General features: G+C 46.3%; 1 long non-coding RNA gene across 1 annotated transcript; it reads right to left on the bottom strand.

Annotated features, from left to right (window-relative positions):
* Nucleotides 1-1,491: 1,491 nt before the first annotated feature.
* On the bottom strand, nt 1,492-6,916 carry LOC131482513 (uncharacterized). The gene is made up of 4 exons (XR_009247063.1): nt 6,526-6,916; nt 4,980-5,111; nt 4,787-4,869; nt 1,492-1,551 (listed from the first exon to the last, which is right to left on the bottom strand). It is a non-coding gene; the product is annotated as an uncharacterized LOC131482513 (long non-coding RNA).
* Between the last annotated feature and the right edge of the window lie 205 nt (nt 6,917-7,121).

The following is a 7,121-nucleotide window of genomic DNA, read 5'->3' as shown; positions in this document are numbered from 1 at the left end:
AGGTTCAATACTTTATAGTCATTTGTCCAGGACTCAGGTGATCCTGTGGACACGGATGGGGCCAGGCCCATGATGTAAAACCCCGTGTCCCTGCTGCCTAATAATGCATCTGAAGCACAAATGGTTAGAAGACGCTTCTACTTTTAAAGGCCACCACTGTGGCCAAGAAACCTGTGTTGGAAGACCTGACTCCATTCACCTCCCATTCCAGAACCTGAAACTTTCTTGGCAACACCACAACCACTGCTACTACCATCATTAGCAGTGAGTATGGACGTACATTTGGTTCCACTTTCATGCCTTCTCCAAGCACAGGAGGGAATGTAACCATTCCTTTGAAGAGAGGGCCAGGTTTTCATCTTTCCATTAGTGCCAGTGGGGCCCATCTGGCCAGGTCACAGGTGGCACTACAGTGGACCCCACTACACATGTTGTGATGAAAAATCCTTGCAGTCTCAAACAGCAGCATGGACCTGGAAGAGGCTGGTGTGGGATAGTACCAGGCATTTCCAGGGGAAAGCACCAACCTTCCTTTAGGTAAGAACATCAGGAGTCCACCCAGCCACAGGCCTCTTTTCCCTTGAACTGAACCAGCAGTATTCATAAAGAGAAGTTGTCTTTGAAGGCTGCTGGGTCTGTGCTATGGACTTATTCAATAGCCCCCGAGGCACCTCTTCATCTGCCCTGGGTTACCTAGGAACTACCCACACTGTCTTTCTCCTCCAATGGATCTCAACAACGAGGTGCAAATGAACTCCCCCAGATCATGCCCTATGAGTGGACAGTGATGGTTTGCTGAGCAGGGACTCAGTTAATGAAAGCAAAAGAGAGGTGCAAGATCACACTAAGTGGTACCAACTGTGTGGTTTGCATATCTACATATGGTTTGCAAGTATGTGCTGGAGGGTCTGGGGAAGACAAACTCACCCCATGGAGAGGAGATGCTGACCCGGGGGTCCCCAGCCCTTGCAGGTGTCTTGGGTGGCCCATCTGGCCACAGCTCTGTGTTGATTTACTATGGGTGTGGCACTGGCAGCGTGGCTCCCTGGTGTTCTCGAGCCCTTCCTTCTTGCCCATGGTGGCCCATGGCTTTCCCAGATGGTGATGGAAATGGAAACCTGTGCATGGTCCTTGGCCTCTGCTCTGCATCCTTGCTCCTCAACTCCACGGTGGTGGAGTACTTGACACGCCTGAGTTGTGAGGGGCTGGGCCAGACTCTGTGCCAACATTCTTTCACAGGGAACAGGATACACAAGTTCTGTACCACACACCTGCACCTGCTGACTTCAAGGACCAAGGACTCTGTGGTTTCAGTGGCAGAGATGACAAGACATGAGGATGGGAGCCCTTGAGCCTGTTTCTTCCAAGCTTCTCTTCCAGTCGTGTAACCACTGCTGAGGTCACACCCTCTTTGATGTGTGTTGGATTGTCTTGTCCAAAAATGTCTGAACATCTTTGGGTCTTTGTGATTTTCTCCACCTGAGATGTCAGCCAGACATCCTCACACTTCCTGCTTCTTAGATGCTGGACATGGCACATAGCTATCTGCGCCTAGAAGAACCAAGAAAGGAACAGACTTTGCTTGCTTTGCAATCAGTAAAAATGGAAGTTTGTAAATTACAGCTATGACATTTTAAGACAGATGTGATTTAGCAATCTTTTGATCCCCTCAGGAAGCTGCTGTTGGATTGCCACATGTCACACGACACCAATTTTAATACTTCGGTTTTGGACTGTATTTTAGGTGGACTTCTACAGCAAGTCCCCAAGTCTATAGACACTGTGTCTAAAGTAGTCATCGATAACTGGTAAAAGTTTAGACTCAAATTGGAAGCCATACTGCCCCACCGTATGTAATACAATCTGCTTACATGTGGATCAAATAGTACCTTCCCAGGTTGCACTCCTCATCTGGCACTGGTAACCACGTGTAACCAGCCCTTTCCCCAGGCTCATATAAGCCAAGCAACGGGGAGGAGTGTCCTCTCTGTCCCCAGGGATGTAAAAAAAATGCAGAACCAGCTCTCTCCCACCTTTCTTCTCTCCTACCTTCCCCCTCTCTGGATATGTTTCTGTGATTTTCTCACCTTTTAAATAAACTTGACAGAAAAGAAAAAAACACTGGCAAGACACATGATAAGATACTTGGATAAATAAGCCTTTAGGTAAATGAAGGTGTTAGGATTTGAACTCTGGTCTGCCAATAGGTATCACTGCAGTATAAAGACAAGGGCTTTCAAATCAGACTGTGTGCCAGATAACTTCCTTTTTATATCATAAACAATTACATTTTAATCTGAAGTCTTATTAGAAATCAGGAAATCAGTTTGTGGAATCCTGGACTGATTCAGAAATAAGCAAAAATGATTTCTGAGGGTGTTCTGTAAACCTGTCTAGTGTATCTTTATAGATAGAATAAACTTAATGGTGTACTTATTAGAAAATTAAACCAGAACAAATTGTCTTAATTTTTTCTCTTCTTCAAATTTTACCTTGCCTGTTAAATTTAATATTATCTATCATGCCAATTTTACTTTAAAAATTTATTTATTTAAAGTAAATAAATTTCTTTATTTAATAAAGAATGAATTGTAGGGGTGAAAAAAGCAAGTTGCATCATTTAGAGCCACAAACTTCTATATAATTCTTTCCAGCAAATGCAGGACTCCGGGTCTTTATTGCACACACCTGTCTGATGGAACCCCATTGTTTCAGACTGTCACAGCTCAGACATCTCACTGCTCTCCGCAAGCAGGCACCAAAATACATCCTTCTCATTCTGTACTTCAGTGTCTGTTCAGTGCTGGGGTCTAGTAACAGCCTTCAGGGAGGAGTCCCCTGCACTCCCCAAGGCTGGAGTATTACAATAACTTACAGAGTTAAGATGGAGATCAAAATCATCTTCATATTCAAGGTGAGCATGGTTTAGAATTTCATTTTGAATGATAGCCAAATCATCCCAAATTCCAGAAGTGCTGATGTTTTGTCAAGCAGTCGTCACGCACAGGACTGCAGAGGCCAAAGGACCTCATGTGCAGTTTCAAACAAGAGACCAGACTGAGGGGTATTGAGCAACCCTAGGAAATTCTTCCCAAAGCTTTCCTAACAAGTCACATGCTCACTCCAGGGACACTCAGGCCAGGTTCAGAGCTGGATGGCCCTAAGGAGCTCTTGACAGGGGAGGAAGACCAGGACAGAGGAGGAGTAACCCAACTTTCCATTCTCTGCCCACACAACTCACATTTAAACAGGAAAACATGAGAAAGTACTGTGGCCTTATTTGCCCTTTATTTGCTAGCAGTCACTCAGTAGCCTGGGACACAGACCCCTTCTTCACACCCTCAGAGGAAGGATGGAGACCTGCAGGCTTCAGGATGTTTTTTTTTTTTTTTTTTTTTTTTTTTTTTACCATGAGGCCCTGCCCTAACCACGTCAGCCAACTGGTACCTGTGGCCTTGTCCCAGATTTCTCACTGAGCTCCCTGGATTGGTTCTGAACACATGATGGGAGCCAGGAAAGGATTCGGGCACAGGAAAATAAAAGAGTTTGGTATATAAAAGGGTGGGGAAGCATCAGGTGTGGGGACAAGAAGTGGCACCACTGAACACTGGTACACCACTGTTAACAGTCGTGATTTTTTTTCCTATGCATCTGTATCTTGGTGGTAAATTTTATGTATACAGACTTTCTAGTTTGCTCACATCCCATTTTGATGGCCAACTTTGGTACCCCCCAAAAAACCTCACGTGCCAAAGCAACACCAAGAGTTGTTAGCAGGTGTTCCTGGTGCCCAAGGGATCTGTTGGCTAGGAGAGGGCGAAGGGGGTTGTTCCACGTGAGCTGAGCATGGTTCTGAGGGTGAGGACTGAATCCCACTCCCAAGTCATGGGTGTCCACTTCTTACATAACCACCTCGAGGTAATCTTTAGAAAGTGACTTGTCTGGTGTGAAGTTCACATAGCAAGTGGCAAGCCTCAAGAGTGTAGAAGTTTTTCCTCCTAATAGTTCACAATTTCAGGCTTAAGCTCCTTTGAAATACATTTCCAGTGTGCCTCACAGCAGTCTGCAGTGGATGCGTCGGCAAAGGAGAGCTAGAGAAAGGACATCTTGCTTCGGTTCCAACTACTTTGGAGTCTCCAGTCAAGTCACCTGCTTCTGCTGTATCTTGGCCGTTTCACCCAGAAAATGGAGGAAGCTCTTGAGAGCACATTTACAGAGAGGCTACTCGGTTCCATGTGCGATGGCGTCATGTTTTAGAATACCAAAGAGACGTCTAAGGTGTCTAATTTTTAAGATGAGAGGCTAAAGTTCAAAGGACTGAGTTTAGGAGTAGATGATATGGGCTCAAGGTGTTAAAACGCTGGTTAAGAGGGCCACCCCCAAGTAGAGTGCTTGGGTGTGACGGCTGCCTCTAGTTCCTGTCCCTAGCTTCCTGCGCATCCAGACCCCGGGAGGCAGAAATGAGCCCAAGGGCTTGTGTTCCAGTCACACATGTGGGAGATGTGGGTCAAGTTCTTCCCACCCATGCTGGGCAATTAAAGAATGAATCAATGAAAGGCCTCTTTTTTTTCATCATGCTCTGTCTGTCTGACACTCTGGCTTCCAAATTAATTAATTTTGAAATGCAAATTTAGATTTATCCATGACTTTTGCAATCATGTGTAAGTTTTTCACAGTCCACACAACCCATGAACTTAGTGAAAGTCCCTAGTATTCCTGGTCTTCTAGTTAAAGATCCTGTCAAAATAAATGAAAGGAAATGCACCTTACAGTAGTTAGGACTTACCCAAGGGGATATAATTATGTTCTGGTAGATGTGGGTCAGGAACCCAGAGCTTCTAGTTCCATTCTAATGCACTTTCATTGGTTCTGAAAATGGTGAAACACACACAAATTACAACCTCTCTGTCCAATGCAGCTGGGCAAGATAGAAACGGGGGGCACTAATTGTTAAGAGGAAGGTCAAGTGAGATACCCACCAGGAGCAGAAGAGGGCGCCCCAGAGGAAGGTGCTGTGGGCTGTCTAAGGCTGACCATGGCACTTGTGTGCTGGCTGCAGCTCCCCAAACGCTGAGTGAATTCCTGTTTCCTGGCCTCTGGAAGCTTCCACTCTGTCATACAAAAGTAAGAGCAAATCAGCATGTGGACACACATACCCAATATGTAATGCTACAGAAGATTTCATGTACCGTCTGAGTTACCATCAAATCACTTCAGAGCAACACTTGTCTACCATTTGGGGCTTAAAATTATGAGCAAAGGAACATTCTCTCAGAAATATAACTGGCCTTTCACTCCAGTTTGGGAAGAAAACTAATTTTCCAAATTCCTTTTGTGAAACCTCAAAAAATGTTGAATGAATTTTTTCCTTTGTTAAAAAAAAACAATGAAAATGATATGACTAATTTTTAAAATTCACATTTGATCTTTTGCAGAATTGCTAACAGGCAATACTTTTAACAAAATTGCACCCAGTGTTTTTTTTTTTTTTCAAACAAAACCGTATATTCTATTACATTCTGCTCAAATGATTCAAAAAAACTGACATGTAAAATGGCACACAATTTCAGCTTCTGAAGAGGTTAGAAAAGACCCGTTGGTGAATGCTCCGTGTCTCCATGGTTAGTTGGAAAAGTCCAAACTTGCCCAAATATATTAGAAAAGGAATCTTGGGCCTGGCGGCGTGGCTTTGCGGCTGAAAGTCCTCGCCTTGCACGCACCTGGATCCCACATGGGTGCTGGGTGCTGGTTCTAATCCCAGCATCCCTGTTACCCATCCAGCTCCCTGATTGTGGCCTGGGAAAGCAGTAGAGGACTGCCCAAAGCCTTGGGATCCTGCACCTGCGTGGGAGATTCAGAAGAGGCTCCAGGCTCCTGGTTTTGGGTCAGCACAGCTCCTCCCGCCATTGCAGCCACTTGAGGAGTGAATCATCAGACAGAAGATGTTCCTCTCTGTCTCTCCTCCTCGTCTCTGTGTATCTGTCTTTCCAATAAAAAGAAATCTTTTTTTTTTCAAATGGGGACTCTTATGAGCAGAGGGCCAAAAGATACTTAGCAACGTATGAATTCAGTCAGATGTAACTGTTAACAGGTTTTTAAAGACTTACCAGAAATGTAAACCTTTTTACTGATTTCTGTTATTCTTCGTCTTAAAATGTCTGCCAGTGATGTGCAGGCTAAATCAGCCTCGTGTAAGAGAAAAACACTCCAAGGAAGTGAGCCAAGGGCACAATGCTCCAAGTGAATAAGGCCATGAGGGCAGGGGTGGTCCGATCTTTCCTGGTGCGCGGAGGCCTCCAGCTCCTAGGACCACGACGCATGTTTCCCTTGTCCAGACATCAAAGGATATTTTTTGTCTTGGGCAACCAGAGCAGGTGAGAACATTGCTATCTGTTGTCTCCAGAAAAAAAAAAATCTAAGCCCCAAATGTTGTTTTTCTAAATTTCTTGCAAAGGGCAAGAGAACCTGCCTGCGAGGAACGAAACTTATGTTGGCAGCAGCCAGTCAGGCCCCCACAGCACGCACCTGCCTGGAAGCCTTTGCATCCTGGTGGGTGATGCTGGGGACCAGGTAGCCATGGAGAAAGCGACCCCTGTCCCACTCTCCAAGAGACACACAGTAGTACCTTCCGTGGGCCTGATGGATTTGGGTGAGCTCTCGCGGGGCATAGCTTTGCCCTCTGTGATCTGCGGGAGAGGACCCGCAATACCTGGCCTTGTGGCGCATCTGGAGCCCTGGGCGAGGCACCAGGAGCCTGCAAGGAGAGTGCCCAGACAGGACAACTCAGTCTGATCGGACTCCGCAGGTCCCAACGAGCTCCCAAGCAGTGGTGCGTGCAGTGCCAAACGGCTGCAACTGTCTCACGGAAGCAACGGCCGGTTTAGCTCGGGCCTCTGGAGGTGTCCGTTGATGTCCGTTGATGCCCACACCGGCTCGCGCGCCTACATGCGGAAACGCTTCCCCCAACACGTGTTCTGCAAGGACTTCCCCAGCGTTCCCTCCACCAAGTGCACGTGCCCCCGCCCCCCTCAGGAGTGTAGCTCAGCAGGTTTCTCCACCAGTTCCTCACTCCTGGGGCTGCACGTGTACAACCTGCTCCAGATGTCACGTTTGTCAGTGTG

This window comes from Ochotona princeps, chromosome 18 (assembly GCF_030435755.1).
Source record: "Ochotona princeps isolate mOchPri1 chromosome 18, mOchPri1.hap1, whole genome shotgun sequence".
NCBI classification, from domain to species: domain Eukaryota; kingdom Metazoa; phylum Chordata; class Mammalia; order Lagomorpha; family Ochotonidae; genus Ochotona; species Ochotona princeps.
This window is presented reverse-complemented; position numbering and strand designations above follow the sequence as displayed.